This window comes from Triticum urartu, chromosome 2, assembly GCF_003073215.2.
Source record: "Triticum urartu cultivar G1812 chromosome 2, Tu2.1, whole genome shotgun sequence".
Classification (NCBI taxonomy): Eukaryota; Viridiplantae; Streptophyta; class Magnoliopsida; order Poales; family Poaceae; genus Triticum; species Triticum urartu.
The window spans coordinates 270,174,002-270,194,514 of NC_053023.1; positions in this window are offsets into that span (position 1 = coordinate 270,174,002).

Here is a 20,513-nt window from a genome sequence, read left to right on the forward strand (position 1 = left end):
ACAAAATTTGGTGAAATATGGACGGAAAACGGGGCGGTGGATGGAGATGTTGCTGCCAGCGGCCGGAGGTCCGGGCTTGATGGCCGGATGTCCAGTCTGTCGGGCCAGATGTCCTGGATCTGGATCCGGATGAAATTTGCGTGGATGGTGGAAAATCCAGGCAAAATTTAGATGAATTTGTGGATGGAAATTGGGGAAAAGTGGATCGAGAGCTAGATCTACCTGTAACACACAAAATCTGCGGATCAAATCCAACAAAACTTCATCACAGCAACAAATCACAAAAAAAATTGGGGCTATTTTTGTGGGGAATTTTCGAATTAGGGACAAAATCAACAACGACAAGGCTAGAAACACAATGGGGAGGCTCCGAAATCGTGATCAACCTCGCTCTAGATACCAAGATGATGTAGGGTAGGAACCCTAGGGGCCGATCTTTCACGAAAGGAGCGGATCCCGCGAAGAACACGAGGAACACGAGGGGGGAAAACGAGGGGAATCACGAGGGAAAACACGAGAGAATCACTAAACCAACAAGAAATAGTCACACATGTGCTAGATCCATGAACACAAAGGAAGATACAAGATCCACGGACAACTAAGGACGATACAAGTAGCACGATCTTCTCCGTGAGGAGGTCTTGATGGTCTTCTCCGCGAGGAGGTCTTGAACTACAGTGGATCTTCTCCGTCGAGGGGCCGCGGTCTCTCTTGCGGAGTAGATCTGTATGGATTAGCGAGGATCTATCTCTAATATGAGCTATCACAACGCTAACCCTAAAATGTAGGTAGGAGAAGAGTATATATAGTCTAGGTGGGTGAAGGGGTACACGGGCCTCGGGCCCTTACACTGTGCGCAGATAGGGGAGGCCGGACGTCCGGGCGTCGGACCGGATGTTCGGGCGTTCGCGGAAGGCCGGATGTCCGGGCTGGAGGGGCCGGATGTCCGGGCTGGCGGGGGTTCCATTTTGTTCTCTGTTGCAGCTCATACGGATATCCGGGCGAGATGCCGGATTTCTTGGCTGGGGCCAGATGTCCGGGCTGGGACCGGATGTCCAGGGCCTGTAGATGTCCATCGGCTATAGCTGATGTCCCCAGCGGCCGGATGTTCGGGCCCTGGAGATGCCTTCTTCTCCTTTCGGCGTTCCTCTTCATTCGTGGACTTGGTGGCTTGTCCGTCTTCACGTGCATCTTTGGGAGGGTCCTCTTGGTACCTAATCATGCACAACACTCAGACTTAGGTAGTAGCCATGTCTCGAGGGGATCATATGCAATATCACTAAGGAGAGAAGTCACATCGGTCTTGAGAGCTCTAGCTCTAGCTCGAGTCATAGGTCCTCTTGGCACTTCGTGAGACGATGGTAGGTCCATGGGGATGACCGTAGGATGCTCTGCATCAATGTGTCAACTTATCTTTCAATACCGTGAAGGCTTCTTCCTGTGCGGTACCCCAAACACAAGGCACATCCGTCTTTGTAAGCTCGTTGAGAGGTGCAGCAATGGTGCTGAAATCCCTCACAAAACTCCTATAGAAACCAGCGAGGCCAAGGAAACTCCTCACTTGAGTGACTGTTTTGGGCTGCGGCCAACTCCTAATAGCTTCAATATTGGCTTTATCAACTTCAATACCCTATGGAGTAACAACATAGCCAAGAAAAGATACTCGGTCGGTGCAAAAGGTACACTTTCCAAGGTTATCAAACAAACGTGCATCACGTAGAGCAATAAAAACAACATGTAAATGTTCCAAATGTTCCTCCAAAGATTTACTATAAATCAGTATATCATCAAAATAGACTACCATAAATCGTCCAACGAAAGCATGTAAAACTTCGTTCCTTAATCTCATGAAATCCACTACAGAAATCAACTTTGGAGAATATTGTAGAGCCACTCAATTCATCAAGCATATCATCTAGCTTAGGAATGGGATGACTATAACGAATAGTAATATTATTAATGCCTCTACAATCAACACACATACGCGATGTACCATCCTTTTTAGGCACTAGTATAATAGGAACAACACAAGGACTAAGAGATTCACGTATATACCCTTTGTCGAGCAGCTCCTGTACTTGATGCATAATCTCCTTGGTCTCCTCTGGATTGGTACGGTATGGTGCACGGTTGCGTAGCGATGCACCGGGAATTAAGTCAATTTGATGTGTAATCCCTTGAATAGGTGGTAATCCCGGTGGCACATCTTGTGAAAAGACGTCAGCGAACTCCTGCAAAATGTGAGTGACAGCAGGGGGCAAAGAGGAAGGCACGTCCTCGAATGAAAATAATGCCTCTTTGCACACAAAAGCATAGCAAACAGATTTGCTGAAATCTAGCTCATCAATATCAGATTTTGTGGCAAGTAAACATGCACTTTTCAATTTAATGTCAGAAGCAACACTAGATGGTTTATTATTAGGTTTCATTTGTTGCTCAAAATCTTCTGCCACAATCTGATTTTCACTCTTATTTTTCTCCTGTTTTGCTTTATTAGCTCTATTAACATCATCTTTCAAAATGGAATCAGGAGTCATAGGAAGCAAAGTAATATTTTTATCCACATGAACAAGAGTATTCTGATGGTTTCCACCATGGTGTACAGATTTTTTTGTCAAATTGCCATGGTCTACCAAGTAATAAGGAACATGCTTGCATAGGTACCACATCACAATCAACATAATCAGCATATGTAGAGATACTAAAATGCATATGAACGGTACGTGTTACCTTAACCTTGCCGCTGTTGTTGAACCATTGGATGTAGTAAAGATATGGATGTGGTCTTGTGGTGAGAGAGAGCTTCTCCACCATCTCCATGCTAGCCAAGTTGTTGCAGCTCCCTCCATCTATGATGATGCGAATAGAACGTTCCTTCACAACTCCCTTTGTATGGAACAAATTATGCCTCTGATTTTGCTCGGCATGTGTAACCTGCACACTCAAAACACGTTGAGCAACTAAACATTCATACATGTCAGCATCTTCAACGGCAATGTATTGCGTCTCATGATCAGAATCATCTCCACCGTGTTCTTCATGTGTAATAAGAGCCAAAGTCTCCTCATCATAGTCACTAGCGGACTCATACCCACCATCCTCAGTAGCAATCATCACACATTGAGATTTGCATTCTCTCGCAAAATGTCCTCTTCCCTTACAACGACAACAAATAATATCACTTGTGTGCCATGTTGATGCCATGGAAGAAGAAGAGCTCTGCGCAGGACCGACGGGTGTGCTCTTGGCAGATAGTGGTGGTTGTGCCTGCTTTCTTGTCTCACAGCTGGAGGTGGCACCTGATGGAGGTGCTAGTGCAGTGCAAGTAGAGGATGCACGTGGTGTCCATGATGAAGATCGACCTGCAGAAAAGTTAGTTCGCGCAAATGCCTGTCGATCCTGCACTTCATGTTCAGCTTTACAAGCAAGATGGAATAAACGAGTGATATTATTATACTCCTTATACTCTAGAATGGTCTGAATCTCTCTATTTAATCCACCCATAAAACATGCAAGCATAGCTTCATTCTCCTCAACAATACCACATCTAATCATGCCAGTTTGTAATTCCTGATAATATTCTTCTACAGAATTTTTTCCTTGTCTTAAACGGTGCAATTTTTGAAGTAATTCACACTGATAATATGGTGGAACCCAACGAGTACGCATAGCAGTTTTCAAAGCAGCCCAAGTAGCTGGAATAGGATATAATCGACAATATTCAGACCACCAAATACATGAAAAACTAGTGAAAGCACAAACATCAGCAGGAACATGTCTCTCCTCGGGATATTGTAAACATGTAAAACGTTGTTCAGTTTCTCACTCCCAAGTAAGATATATATATATCAGGAACATATCTACCCTCAAACGTTTTTTTCTTAACCTACTCAGGCAAGGAAAGACGAACCAGAAATTAGATAGATCTCAAAAACAAACCTTATATGAAAGGAACTCAGATTGGTGGTGGATATATGGTGGTAGGATATGGCAGCGGTGGTGGTATATGGATACGGATTGGTTCTGGTATATGGATATGGATTGGTAGTGGTATATGGATACAGATTGGGGATGGTATATGGAGACGGATCGGTGGCGGATAAGCGGTGGTGGTAGAACGCAGTGGCGATGATGATGGTGCGGCGGCGGCGTGACAACTTATGACCAGAACTTGAAACTCTAAAAGACTAGACTCTAAGACCAGCAACTAGACACGACGATGCAACCGCAAATTCACCAAAGCAAAATACTGAAAAGACTATGCAAAGGCTCAGACTAGTTTGGATATGATGAACTAACCCTAATTTTTTTGGCTTTTTCGTGGATTGTAGGTATGAAGAACAGACTCGATCCAAACTACGAAAAACTCTAAAATCTCATAGAGCAACCTAGAAATCTGATACCACTTGATAGAGGCAAACGTGTCCCGATGTTTCGATGAGATGGTGGCTATCATTTTCTGTGGGAGTCGACCTTGACGATCCGACCACGCACGTGCGAGACGTCGCGCCTTAGCAATCGCTAATCCAACTTCTGAGGGGTTATTGACCACGCCGGAGCATGATCAACCTGACCATGAGGGTCTGTTTCCTGCGAGCAAATGAAGAACAAGCAAGAAACTGAGATTGCAATCTGGATATTGCGAATATAAGATGAAAGCTTTATTGATCAAGGTGGGGTTCTGTGACATCTTGGTCTGGTTGTTGAACACAAACGAAGTACGCGAAGTTGAAGCTATGGTGAACTTTTAATCTAAACAAAACCCAAAGTCTAAACGATGCCCCAAGGGTTGTATATATGGAGGAAGAGGGGGGGAATTTCGTGGCTCTTGGAGGAGGGGTCCGAAACCAACCCTAATTTTTGTTTCCCCACACATATGGACTCTAAAAACAGCCAATACTTAAGTATTTCGAAAATACATGGGCCTGGCCCAATAATAAGGTGACGCAGCACCTAGAATAGCCTCTGGACGAAACTTATGAAGTGGCATCTTGTATATTTCATCTAAGGCTTCATGCACTCCTTATGGTGGCTTCAAAGTCCTGAAATCATCACTTGTAACTCCGTTCTTGATCCCCTAGCGCATGCCATCATCTCCATCCTTGGTCTTGCTCCAGTGTTCATCCCTCTTATCCATGCTAGGCCCTTCATTTGCAAGCAAAACAAATGTATCCAATTTAGGCAGCATCATATTCTCATGAACATTAGAATCATTACCAAGAAACGAAAGTACCTGATAATTTAATTGGCGTGCACGAGCTCTAGTAATTGTTCCAGTATGTATAGCAGCAGGGGTTGTGGGTGTAACAATGGTATTGATGTCCTCATCAAGATGCCGAGGCACAATGTCAAGAGCAACAATTGCGAGATGCTCAAGCACTTGAGGCGCAACAAGCCCTCCGAGAATCAAGTCGAGCCGTAGCCAACCGAGGCCGACAAGCTCGTGAACATGAAGAAGCAATTCGCGAAGAAGCTCACGAACGAGTATATCAAGCCCGTGTGCAACGTCAAGCTCGACAAGTTCCTCCACAAGCTCGCCAAGAACATCAAGTTCAACAAGAGCAAGAAGACAATGGAAATCCTCCACGGCAAGAGCCAATTGTAAGAGACGACCCTCCTCGTCAAGGACGTCATCATCCCCGTCCCGAACACAATGAAGAGCAACGCTACGGCAAGCTAAAGTTCACCATGCCCAAGTTCAATGGAAGCATTGATCCCGAGGAGTACCTTTCATGGGCATTGAAGGTCAACAAAATCTCCCGCTTGCACAACTATGAAGAACAGAAGAAGATCGCGATGGCATCCCTTGAGTTCCAAGACTATGTCCTCATTTAGTGGGAACAAATCATTGAGCGCCAAGAGGAAGAAGGTGAACCACCCATCACTACTTGGGTGCAAAATGAAGGATGTCATGAGAGCATGCTCCGTGCCTACCTACTACAATCGCGACCTCTTCAAGAAACTCCAACTACTCAAGCTAGGAACCAAGAGCGTTGAAGAGTAATACAAGGAAATGGAGATTGCAATGATACGAGCCAATGTCACGGAAGCTAATGAGCAAACTATGGCATGTTTCTTGAATGGACTCAATCACCCTATCAAGAAGATCGCCGACTTCCAACCATACTCGAACCTCATTGAGCTAGTGCATCAAGCTACCAAAGCGGAACGTCAAGTGCAAGACGACTTGAAGTATGCTAAGTTCTCATCCAAGTCATACGGCTTCTCCAACATCCAAGCTTCAATGACTAAAACACCATCTACCAAGCCTTTTACAAGCAACGTCGACAAGTCGAGTGACAAGAAAGCTTCGACAACCTCAAGTCATCCTCCTACAACAAGCAACTTCAAGCCGAGAGCTTCATCATCATCTACTCGAACCGATGAGACCGTCAAGACAAGTTCCTTCAAATTTTCACATGCAGAGGCCGAGGACACAAGTCCTTTGAGTGTACCAACAAGCTAACCATGATCCTCAACGGTGATGATACATACGACTCCATGAGTGAAGGAGAAACGGAAGCACTTGAGCAAGTCGCCATGCACCGGCAAGTGAATGATGAAGAGGAACAAGTCTTTTGTGATGAAGATTCAAGTCCCGCTCTAGCTGTCTCAAAGGTCTTGACTCTTCAACATCACCAAGAAGACGACCAAAGATGCCATATCTTTCATACCAATGCCAGCATCAATGGACGGTCCGTCAAGGTCATCATCGATGGAGGGAGTTGCCATAACTTAGCAAGTGAAGAACTTTCCTCCAAGCCCCAATTTCCCAAGACGAAGCACCCACATCCATACAAAGTTCAATGGCTAAGCGACTCCGGCACTATTCAAGTCAAGTATAGAGTGCAAGTCTCCTTCAAAACCGGTGCTTACGAAGACACTTTGGAGTGTGATGTCGTTCCAATGACCATTTGCCAACTTATCCTTGGTCGACCATGGCAATTTGATAGAGGTGTCATCCACAATGGCCGAACGAACCACTACATCTTCAAGATGAAAGGAAAGGAGTATGTACTTCGCCTTATGTCTCCAAGCCAAGTGATCGCCGACAAGCAAGCCACCCATCGTGGAGAGAATAGTGAGAGAGCGAACCACCAAAAATAGAGTAAGCACCACAAGCCCAAATTGAGTGCCTCCACGATGAGCGACAAGAAGAACTTAGTTCCATTTGCCACCAAATGTGAGATAAGAGAAGCGTGTGAGAACCCATCTAGTGTGATACACTACATCCTTTTGTGCAAGGACGAGGCACCAAAAGCTAACACCTCTCACACTCTACTATTTAGTGTTGTCTTCTCTTTTGCAGGAATTCCAAGATGTTTTCCCCGACGAACTACCTCCGAGACTACCTCCACTACGAGGCATCGATCACCGCATCGACCTCATCCCCGGAGCACCTCTACCGAACAAAGCTCCCTACCGCGTCAACCCCAAAGAAACCAAAGAAATACAAAGGCAGGTATAGCATCTCATAGACCATGGACATGTGCGTGAAAGTTTGAATCCTTGTGCCATTCCGGTCATTCTTGTGCCAAAACGAGATGGTAGCTTTTGCATGTGCTCTGATTGTAGACCTATCAATGCTATCACCGTTCGCTATAGGTATCCCATTCCATGCCTTGATGATATGCTTGATGAACTTAGTGGTGCCACTATATTTTCCAAAATTGATCTTAAAAGTGGTTACTGTCAAATCCGCATACAAGAGGGTGATGAATGGAAAACCGCTTTCAAAACAAAGTTTGGTTTGTATGAGTTGTTAGTCATGCCTATGGGTTTATCGGAAGCACCGGGTACTTTTATGTGTCTTATGAATCATGTATTTCGCCCTTACATTGGTGAGTTTGTTGTGGTCTACTTCGATGATATCCTTGTTTATAGCAAATCTCTTAAAGATCATGTCACCCATGTTCGAACCGTTTTGAAAACTCTTCGAAAAGAGTGTCTCTATGCTAACATGGAAAAGTGCCTTTTTGGCGTTGAAAAGCTCGTTTTCTTGGGTTTTGTTGTTTCCTCTAAGGGTGTTCATGTTGATGACTCTAAGATCAATGCTATTAAAACTTGGCCTCAACCAACCAACTTGCATCAAGTGCGTAGCTTCCTTCGTTTAGCCGGTTTCTACCGTAGATTTGTGAAGGACTTTAGCACCATTGCTTCACCTTTGCATGCTTTGAGCAAGAAAAATGCGCCTTTTGTTTGGCGACGATCCCAAGATACTGCTTTCAATGAGCTTAAGAATTTGCTTACTCATGCTCTCGTGCTTGCATTACCCAACTTTGACAAGCCCTTTGAGATTCATTGTGATGCTAGTGGTAATGGCATAGGAGGTGTGTTAACGCAAGAGAAGCGCCCCATAGCTTACTTTAGTGAGAAACTTTCCGGAGCGCAACTCAATTATCCCATCTATGACAAAGAGTTATATGCTTTAGTGTGAGTTTTGCATGAATGGGAACACTATCTTCTCCCTCGTGAATTCATCATTCATACCGATCATGAAACGCTCAAATACCTTAAGGGTCAAACCAAGTTGAACAAGCGTCATGCTAAATGGAGTGAATTCATTGAGTCTTTTCCTTATGTCATCAAGTACATCAAATGTAAGGTAAATGTTGTGGCAGACATTCTTTCCCGCATATGCATGCTTGTTACTCAACTTGAATTGGATGTCATTCGCTTTGAGCACATAAAAGACTTGTATGCGCATGACCCCACTTTTGCTACTCCTTATGCCAAATGTTTGATGCATACATCTTGGGAACACTATTACATCAAAGAGAGATATCTTATGAGAGCTAACAAACTTTGCATCCCTGAGTCTTCTCTCCGTTTGTTGCTTTTGCAGGAATCTCATGGAGGAGGGCTAATGGGACATTTTGGACACGACAAGACTTCCGCTAAACTCTCCAAGAACTATTATTGGCCCAAGATGTTTCGCGACGTTAACCGCTTCACCAACCGATGCTCTACATGTCGCAAAGCTAAGTCTAAAGCTCAATCACATGGCCTTTACATACCTCTCCCAATTCTGTATCAACCACGGGAAGATATTAGCATGGATTTTGTACTTGGATTGCCTAGGACTAGAAATGGAAAGGATTCGGTATTTGTTGTGGTGGACCGATTCTCTAAGATGGCACATTTCATTCCTTGCAACAAGATAGACGATGCTTCACATGTTGCCAATATCTTTTGTAGGGAAATCTTACGACTACGCGGAGTGCCAAAGACAATTGTCTCGGACCGCGACGTCAAGTTCTTGAGTTACTTTTGGAAGAACCTATGTGCCAAGCTCGGAATCAAGCTACTCTTCTGCACGGCTTACCATCCTCAAACCAACGGCCCAAACGGAGGTGACCAATCGCACACTCTCCGCTCTACTTCGAGTGCTAATCAAGAAGAACATCAAGGAGTGGGAGGAGTGTCTACATATCGTCGAGTTCTCCTACAACCGCGCAAGACACTCAACTACCGGCAAGTCCCCCTTCGAGGTCGTCTATGGATTCAACCCATTGTCCCCTTCGGACATTCTACCTCTACCACTACAAGAGCGCTTCAATATGGACGCAAGTGCACGTGTGAACCATCTCAAGAAGGTGCATGAAGATACAAGGCACACCATCGAGCGCCAAGTACAATGACTTGCGACCAAGCGCAACATCACCAAGCACCCCATGGTATTCAACATTGGAGATCTTGTGTGGCTACACCTTCGCAAGGACCGCTTCCCCCACGAACGCAAGTCCAAACCTCGACCATGAGCGGATGGACCTTTCAAGGTGCTTGAACGCTACAACAACAATGCCTACAAGATCAATATTCCATGCGACAAGTACTCCGTGAGCGACATCTTCAACGTCAAAGATCTCTCGCCCTACCATGGTGATGAGGATTTCGATCCGACGTCGGATCTTCCCCAAGGGAGGGGAGATGATGCGGAGCATCCTACAGTCATCCCCGTGGACCTACCATCGTCTCAAGAAGTGCCAAGAGAACCTATGACTCAAGCTAGAGCTAGAGCTCTTGAACCCGAGGTGACTTCTTTAAGGAGAGAAGTCACTTATAATATGGTAGCAAAAAGGGTCAACAATAATCAATTCAGAGACGGAAAGTTAACTAAACGCTCAATGACGGCACTCTGCTGGTCCTAGGCTAGAACGTACTAGAGACGTGAGCCTAGAACACGAACAAAATCACGACGCTGCACGTAAACAACGGAGGAGCACTCTCTGAATTTGTTTTCCTTTTTTTCGCTTTTTTTGCACTTTTTTCCTCTTTTTTTGCTGTGCAACAATTTTTTTTCGAAAAAGTCTACAAATGGTCTAAAAACTGCCTAACCAGAATTTTCCAGACTTAATTTTTTTAGTTTGGAACTATTTTTCTACTACCGGTAGCACAGAATTGGGGAGTCCGACTTGGTCACGGCTCGAAGTATCGCGTGATCTGGAACTCGAAAACAAAGCAAAAAATACTGGACTCAACTAGGACTGGTGGCAGAGATGAATCTGGTGGAACTCGGACTAGTGGTTGTATATGGCGATGATATATCTGGACTCGGATTGGTGGTGGTATATGGTGATGGTATATGTGGACTCAGATTGGTGGTTGTATATGGCGATGGTATATGTGGACTCGGAATGGTGGTTGTATATGGCATCGGCGATGTATATGGTGGGGTGGGGGTATATGGTAATGATGATGACGAAGGTGCGGTGGCGGCGTGACCACCTGTGAACAGAACTCGAAACTCTAAGGGACTAGACGCTAAGACTAGGAACTCGACACGATGATGCAACCGCAAATTCAATAAAGCAAAAATCTAAAAATACTATGCAAAGGCTCAGATTGGTTCAGATGTGATGACCTAACCCTAAATTCTTTTGGCCTTTTCGTGAACTGTAGGTATGAAGAACAAACTCGATCTAAACTATGAAAAACTGTAAAATCTCACTGAGCAACCTGAAAATCTGATACAACTTGATAGAGGCAAAGGTGTCCTGATGTTTCGATGAGATGGTGGCTATCGTTTTCTATGGGAGTCAACCTTGACGATCCGACTACAAACGTGTGAGACGTCGCGGCTTAGCAATCGCTAAACCAACTCCGAGAGGTTATTGACCACGCCGGAGCACGATCAACCTGACTACGAGGGTCTGTTTCCTACGAGCAAACGAAGAACAAGCAAGAAATTGAGATTGCAATCTGGATATTGCGAATATAAGATGAAAGCTTTATTGATCAAGGTGGGGTTCTGTGACGCCTTTGTATGGTCGTTGAACATAAACGAAGTACGCGAAGTTGCAGCTATGGCAAACTTTAATCTAAATAAAACCCAAAGTCTAAACGACGCCCTAAGGGCTATATATATGGAGGAAGGGGGGGAATTTCGTGGTCCTTGGAGGAGGGGTCCGAAACCAACCCTAACTCTTGTTTCCCCACACATACGGACTCTAAAAACAGCCTATACTTAAGTATTTCGAAAATACATGGGCCTGGCCCAAAAATAAGGTGACGCAGCACCTAGAATAGCCTTTGGACGAAATTTATGAAGTGGCATCTTGTATATTTACTCCAAGGCTTCATGCACTTATTATAGTGGCTTCAAAGTCCTGGAATCATCACTTGTAACTCCGTTCTAGATCCCCTTGCGCGTGCCATCATCTCCATGTTTGGTCTTGCTCCAGTGTTCATCCCTCTTATCCATGCCAGGCCCTTCATTTGTAAGCAAAACAAATGTACCCAATTTAGCCAGCATCATATTCTCATGAACATTATAATCATTACCAAGAAACGAAAGTACCTGATAATTTAATTTGCGTGCGCGAGCTCTAGTAATTGCTCCAGTATGTATAGCAGCAGGGGATGTGGGTGTAACAATGGTATTGATGTCCTCATCAGTCTTTGTGTGAAGAGAGCGGTGGAAAAGGCAATCCATGAGATCCCAAATCATCGTTGCTCTCTAGAGCTCGTTTTGTCAACTCATGGGATTCTGAGGTTGACAAGTATTCATGGGTACCTACACAAAAGAGACACAAACGAAAGAAATTGTGTGTGTGGTAAATGTACACATCATCCATCATGATGTGTATGTGCACATCAGAGTTAGCACAAGATAAGCTTCGCTCAAAAAAATTTGATGCATGGTATAAGAACATGTCATATATCATGGAAGAATAGTTATTGTGTATAACACAATGGGGGTGCTAATTGAGCATACAAGTATAAGGAACAACAATAGCATTTTTTATTCATGGGAAGCATATTGTGCACACAAGTAATGGGATCATGCAATGAATGGGATGAATCAAAATCTCCTAAAATGTATGAGGAAACTATGGGGGTCTCATCATGAGCAATGTTGGAAACATCATATGGAGAAAATGGACACCATCGAAAGCAATGCATATCCGACGCTAGGTGGTCAGGGCATGGCATATGAGATAGATGATGCAAAGGGGGCATATCAATGTCATCACAAGAAAAACAAATGCCAATAACCATGGGTTTGTCATCTATGCCATATGTGCAAATTGGGTTCATTTTAATGGCATATGCATAGTCACTGCGATGAGATTGCAAATATAACATATGATGGATCTCATGCATAGCATATGACAAGTCAAGTGGATTGTCAAACATGATGTGACCTAAAGAATGATCACAAGAAATCCTATGTAACATGGTAGCACAACTAATAGACTCCACATGGCAATCATCATACTCATCATAAATGGGTAAATCATCGCATGGGGAAGTCACACTAGCGTGGCATGGTAATAGGTTGATCAACATCATGCAAGCAAGCAATGACAAGAATGTCCACTAGTGGGGCTAGAGCATCACCGTCACCTATGTTGCCATTTTCATTCCACTCAAGTAGTGTAGGTGAGGTGGGAAAGACCAAATGGTGGTCATGTTCATCTTGATGGAACCATGTGGGGGGGGGTACATCATATTCCACCATGGCCATCGCCTTGTCCAAAGGGAGGACGAAGTCATCGCGAATTGGCGCATCATCATAGATGGGACCTAGCACCAAATGAGAAGGCACAACAGAGGTAGAGGTCAAGTCATTATTGTTGAAAGTGGACTCACATGGCCTATCAACTATCTCACTCTCTCTATGTGGTGGTGCACTCACTCCCTCAAGGTAGGTGCACTCAATCTCATGTATGGTGGAGTCACTCATCTCACTCAAGTGGTGGGGGTTGTGGCTCTCGTCACATGGGAATTGGGGCAACTCGTCATATATGGGGCTAGTGGTGAAGTCATGCTCACTAGTAATATGGTGGCACAAGTCACTCAAGTCATCATACGTCGTCGTGGTCAAGGTGAAATACTCAACCATCTCATCGCCGTCGCCATGGATGAAGGCCGAAGATGGCACATCACCACTCTCCTCCATGACCGAAGGGAAAATCCCATGCTCGATCATCTCGTCACCGTTGCTATGGATGAAGGCGGAAGATGGCACATCATCACTCTCGCCTCCTAAGATGGAAGCATCATCCTTGCTTGCCACCTTGTCGCTCGCCTCCAAAGCTTGGTCCTTGAGGGTCTCCGTAGTCGTACTCGTCGCTGCACCGTCTATAAAAATAGTCATGGTAGACTCGGCATCATCAATGCCACAAAGAGGTATGTCGGTGAAGTCGAACTTGGGATCATCATCTTGGAGCTCATCGGGCATGGACATCATGGTGGTACAAGCCTCATGCTCGTTGTCTTGGAGCTTGGTCTTAGAGAAGTGTGCTTGGGGTAGAGAAGTGATGTAGGGTAGGACCTTAGTGGCCTGATCTTTCACGATTGGAGTGGATTCCCTCAAAGAACACGATGAACATGGGGAAGAACGGAGAGAAATCACAAGGGGAAACACTCAAGAACAAGTCCAATCACGCATCCACTAGACTCAAATCCAGACAAGATCCACAAAGGTACAAGAACAACAAAGGGAAAGATACAAGGTAGAGTTCATCTCCAAGAGGAGGTCTTGAGGTATTCTCCGTGAGGAGGTCTTGAATCCAAGGTGGATCTTCTTTGAAGAGGAACGCGGTCTCTCTCTCGATGGAGTAGATCCGTAATGGATGAGCAAAGATCTATCTCTAATGAGCTACTACTTTGCTAACCCTAGAAAGGAGGTGGAGGAGGTCTATATATAGTCTAGTGGGAGAAGGGGTAAGTGAGGGGGCGAATGGGTACACGGGCCTCGGCCCAAGTCATGCACGCAAGCAAGGGCCGGATGATCCGGATGGGGGTCCAGATGATCCGGGCATTGTCCGGATGATCCGGGACCTCATCCGGATTATCCGGCTCCACCGAGTAGATTCTACAAGGTTCGACCATCGAGGTTGGGGGATTACCCGGCTGATCCAGGCGGGTGTCCGGATGATCCGGCTGAGCTCGTATGATCCGTCTCGGCATCCGGATGATCCGGTTCGGCGTCCGAATGTCCGGCTCCAGCTCAGCAGCTGCTTCGTCTTCTTCTCCTTTCTTCCGTCTTCTCTCCCATGCTTCCCTCGTTGACGGTGTAGTCGTTCCTTGGCGCTTGCACTCCTCCTTGACATCAGTGAAGCTCTGACAGTACCAATGCATGCACACGGGAGAAGTGTCAAGTAGTATACCATCCTCGAAGGGGTCAAGTGAGCACGTGAAAAGGAGATGATTCACCTCTGTGTATGTGAAGTAGATGTCGCATGTGTCACTGGCCAAAGGGACTTTTGACATGGTGATGTCCATAGGATGCTCCGCATCATCCCCTCCCCCTTGAGAAAGGTTCGACCTCAGATCGAAATCCAAATCACCATGGGAAAGAGACGACATCGCCGTGTAGGAGTGGTAGATCACCAAGTTGTCGTCATCTTGAAGCTCGAAATGGGCACTCTCCATTGTCGCACCATCTTGGGATTCCTTGAAAAGGAGCAAAGACAACAAACACTTGGAAAAACAAATGTGGTTAGCGTTAGTGCAAAACCAAGCATTCAAGCGGTGATTCACCCAACAAGTGTCATCATAAAGCATAGAATAAGGTTTGACAAAGGATTGTAGCATGTCATGTAAGCATATGGATTGAGCAAAATCAAGGTCATCATGGAAACAAGTATGAAAATGTGAGGTAGTGATGCAAATGTGTGTGACAAAAGAAGAAGCATCTACCTTATGGTCATAGCAAGCATGGATAAAGTGCTCAATGAAAGGTATATGGTAGGCATATGAAGCATTCACAACACCAAATAAAATGTAGTGACTGAACACATGGGACAAGTGCAAGACAATCCAAGCATAATGTGCATAGGGTGTAGTGAATATAGTGTGGCACTCGACACAGTAGAAAGAGAAATTGTTCATCATGTGTGAGGCAATCAACGCAAGCATGTAGCAATCAATGAGACATGTCATATGTGAAGAAATGATATTGTTGCAACCAAGCATATGATAGAAGCAAATAATCCAAGAATTGGAAACACACAAGGCATATATATCATGATGCATGGAATGGTGAAAATGACAAGTCGAAGCAAGATCTCTAACATGTGTGCAATCAAGTGGTCCATGATGAACAATAAGTCTCATGGTGCAAGCAACACAAGTAGTATGATCCGCAATATCCATGTTCAAGAAAGATGTCACCTTGAAGGCGTGTCCTTGTGCATTCTTCACAATGCCAAAGCACAAGCAAGTGCAATGTAGAATCATCATGGTAGAAGGTGGTTCGCTCTCAAGAGCTCGAATAATCAACTCATGTGAAGTGGAAGTCGACATGATGTCCAAGTATCCTACACATGAACAAAACAAAACAAAGAAAGTATGCGCATTGTAGATAAACACATCATCCATCATGATGGTTCTCTTCTCTTGCACATAATTATTAGAAGCACAAGTGCATGAATAATATGATGCAACAATGGATATAATCATGGCACTAGATATATGGTGCAAAGATGTAAGACAAGCATGCTTCACAAGAATTATGTCGAAATCTCCAAATATATGTGAGAATGCTATGGGGGCAAACTCATTGTCAAGACTAAAGGCAAAATTGCACTCAATACATGGCAAATCATCTAGCATGAGAGAGGCAACATATGGAGATATATGACAAGAAGCAATAATAATCATGTGCAAAGCATGTAGATGGTTGTCATCAATCGCAAGAAATGAGCAAGTATGAATCATTGGTGATGCAACATAAGCAAGCATAGTAATCAAGGCGTGTAAACTAGTGGAGCGAAGATGCAACATACTAGAGGAAATCATGGCAAACATGTCATGTGAGCAAATAAATAGGCAAAGGCAATGCACATGACATGTCGCAAGCACGAGCAAAAAGCAAGATCATAATATCATCATAGGAATGGGGCACAAAGCAAACATGGCAATAACAAGTAATATCTCCACCAAGCTTGCAAGTACACATACAAGTATGAGAATCAATCGTCATGTGCAATGCAAAGCATGGGTCACATATGCATGGCAAAGGCATAGGAATGCGCATATCATGCAAAGTGAACATGGCAAGATGGGCATAGAATATGTATTGGCCAATAATCCATAACCATGTGAGGGACATGTAAAATAAATGTGCGAAGTCTTTGCGCGAAGAGAGCGGTGGGAAAGACAATCCATGGGATCCCAAGTCACCCTTACTCTCTGGAGCTCGTTTTGTCAACTCATGGGATTGTGAGGTTGACAAGTATTCGTGGGTACCTACACAAAAGAGACACAAGCCAAAGAAATTGTGTGTGTGGTAAATGTACACATCATCCATCATGATGTGTATGTGCACGTGAGAGTTAGTACAAGATAAGCATCTCTCAAAGAAATTTGATGCATGGCATAAGAACATGTCATCCATCATGAAAGAATAGTTATTGTGTATAACACGGTGGGGACACAAATTGAGAATGCAAGTATGTGTCCCAACAATAGCATGGTTATTCATGGGAAGCATATGGTGCACACAAGTATTGGGATCATGCAATGAATGGGGTGAATCAAAATCTCCTAAAATGTATGAGGAAACTATGGGGGTCTCCACATGAGCAATATTGGAAACATCATATGGAGCAAATGGACAACATCCAAAACAGTGCATATCCGAAGCTAGGTGGTCATGGCATGGCATATGAGATAAATAATGCAAAGGGAGCATATCAATATCATCACAAGAAAAACAAATGCCAATAACCATGGGCTTGTTATCTATGCCATATGTGCAAATTGGGTTTATTTTAATAGCATCTGCATAATCACTATGAAGAGATTGCAAATATGACATATGATTGATCTCATGCATAACATATGACAAGTCAAGCGGATTGGCAAACATGATGTGATGTAAAGAATTGTCACAAGAAGTCCTATGCAACATGGCATCACAACTAATAGAATCCACATGGAAATCATCAAACTCATCATAAATGGGTAAATCATCGCATGGGGAAGTCGCACTAGCATGAAGCATGGTAATAGGTTGATCAACAGCATGCAAGCAATCAATGTCAAGAATGTCCACTAGTGGGACTAGAGAATCACCTTCACCTATGTTACCTTTGTCATTCCACTCAAGTGGTGTAGGTGAGGTGGCAAAGACCAAATGGTGGTCATCATCATCAACTTGATAGAACCATGTGGGGGTGCATCATATTCCACCATGGCCATCGTCTTGTCCAAAGGTAGGACGTAGTCGTCGTGAATCGGCTTGTCATCATATATGGGACCTAGCACCAAATGAGAACACACAATAGAGGTAGAGGTTAAGTCGTTAGAAATCAAAGAGGCCTCACATGCCCTATCAACTATCACACTCTCTCTATGTGGTGGTTCACTCACTCCCTCAAAATAGGTGCGCTCAAACTTACATATGGTGGAGTCACTCATCTCACTCAAGAGGTGGGGGTTGTGGCTCTCCTCACATGGGAATTGTGGCAACACATCATATATCGGGCTAGTCGTGAAGTCACTCTCACTCTCAATATGGCGGCTAGAGTCACTCAAGTCATCATATGTCGCCATGGTCGAAGGGAAAATCCCATGCTCAACCATCTCGTTGTCGTCACCGTGGATGAAGGCCGAAGATGGCACATCATCACTCTTGCCTCCTAAGATGGAAGCATCATCCTTGCTCATCACCATGTCGCTCGCCTCCAAAGCATGTTCCTTGATTAGCTCCATAGTCGTAGTCGTTGCCACACCGTCTTGAAAAAGAGTCGAAGTAGACTGGGCACCATCAATGCCACAAAGAGGGATGGCGGTGAAGTGGAACTTGGGAGCATCATCTTGGAGCTCGTTGGGCTTGGACATCTTGGTGGTACTATCCTCATGCTCGTTGTCGTAGAGCTTGGTCACCGTGAAGTGTGCTTGGGGTGGAGAAGCCTTGGCCTTCATGAGTTCTTGTTCTGCCTTGAGAGCACCAATGTAGTTGTCGTCGAGGGACATGTAGTTCTCGAGGAAGATAGTCTTGGAGATGTCGTTGTTCAATCCCATCGTGAAGTTGAACGTCATCGAAATGGGGTCGTCCATGCCGGCTCGTCGCAAGGCAATCTTCATTTCCTTGAAGTACTCGTCGATGGACTTGGATGCTTGGGTGGTGTTCTTCAATTGGTGTAGAAGTTGTTCCGTGTAGGTTGGAGTCACAAACTTTCGCCGCAAAGCTCTCTTCGTCTTGGGCCAACTCATGTCGTAGCTCTCCTAAGGTGTGTGAAGACACCATGTGGACGCGTAGTCGTGGAAGTTCGTTGTGGCACACTTCACTTGATCTTCGGGAGGAACTTGATGTAGCGTGAGGTAGTCGTCCATTAGGCGCTCCCACTCGAGATACTCCTCGGGTTCTTCAGTCCCATAGAAAGGAATCCTGTGGTCGGTGTCGAGGTCGTAGTAGCTCATGGGAGTCGAAGACTTGAGCTTGGGAAACTTGGGGAGATGCTAGATCCACTGGAAACCAAGCAAATCCACGAATTAAAATCAACAAAACTTCCTCAAACCAACAAATCACAAAAAAAATTGGGGCTATTTTTGTTGGGGAATTTTCGAAATTGGGACAAAATCAAGAAAGAAAAAGAGGGGTAGGAGCTCCAAATATGTGATCAACGTGGCCCATGATACCAAGATGATATCATGAGACAAGCTGGCTCTGATCCAAGATGATGTAGGGTAGATCCCGAGTGGCCCAATCTTTCACGATTGGAGTGGATTCCCTCGAAAAACACGATGAACACGGGGAAGAACGGAGAGAAATCACAAGGGGAAACACTCAAGAACAAGTCCAATCACACATATACTAGACTCAAATCCACACAAGATCCATAAAGGTACAAGAACAACAGAGGGAAAGATACTAGGTAGAGTTCATCTCAAAGAGGAGGTCTTAAGGTCTTCTCCATGAGGAGGTCCTGAATCCAAGGTGGATCTTCTTCGAAGAGGCACGCGGTCTCTCTCTCGATGGAGTAGATCCGTACTGGATGAGCAAAGCTCTATCTCTAATGAGTTACTACTTTGCTAACCCTAGAAAGGAGGTGGAGGAGGTTTATATATAGTCTAGTGGGCGAAGGGGTAAGTGAGGGGGCGAATGGGTACACGGGCCTCGGCCCAAGTCATCCACGCAGGCAAGGGCCGGATGATCCGGATGGGGGTCCAGATGATCTGGGCATCGTCCGGATGATCCAGGACCTCGTCCGGATGATCCGGCTCTGCCGAGCAGATTCTGCAAAGTTTCGGCCGTCGAGGTTGGGGGATTACCCAGATGATCCGGGTGGGCGTCCGGATGATCTGGCTGAGCCGGGATGATCCGGCTCGTCGTCCGGATGTCCGGCTCCAGCTGAGCAGCTGCTCCGTATTCTTCTCCTTTCTTCCGTCTTATCTCCCACGCTTCCCTCACGGACTTTGTAGTCGTTCCTTGGCGCTTGCACTCCTCCTTGACATCCGTGAAGCTTAGACAATACTTATGCATGCACATGGGAGAAGTGTCAAGTAGTATACCATCCTCGAAGGGGTCAAGTGAGCACGTGAAAAGGAGATGATTCACCTTTGTGTATGTGAAGTAGATTTCGCATGTGTCACTTGCCAAAGGGACTCTTGACATGGTGATGTTCGTAGGATGCTCCGCATCAAGAAGCCTTGGCCTTCATGAGTTCTTGTTCCGCCTTGAGATCACCAATGTAGTTGTCGTCGAGGGACATGTAGTTCTCGAGGAAGATCGTCTTGGAGATGTTGTGCAATCCCATCATGAAGTGGAACTCCATCGAAATGGGGTCGTCCACACCGGCTCGTCGCAAGGCAATCTTCATCTCCTTGAAGTACGCGTCGATGGACTTGGATCCTTGGGTGGTGTTCTCCAATTGGCATAGAAGTTGTTCCATGTAGGTTGGAGGCACAAACTCTTGCCGCAAAGCTCTCTTCATCTAGGGTCAACTCATGTTGTAGGTCTCCGAAGGTGTGTGTTAAGCCACCATGTGTACGTGTAGTGATGCGGAGCATCCCTAGGTCATCCCCATGGACCTACCATCGTCTCACCAAGTGAC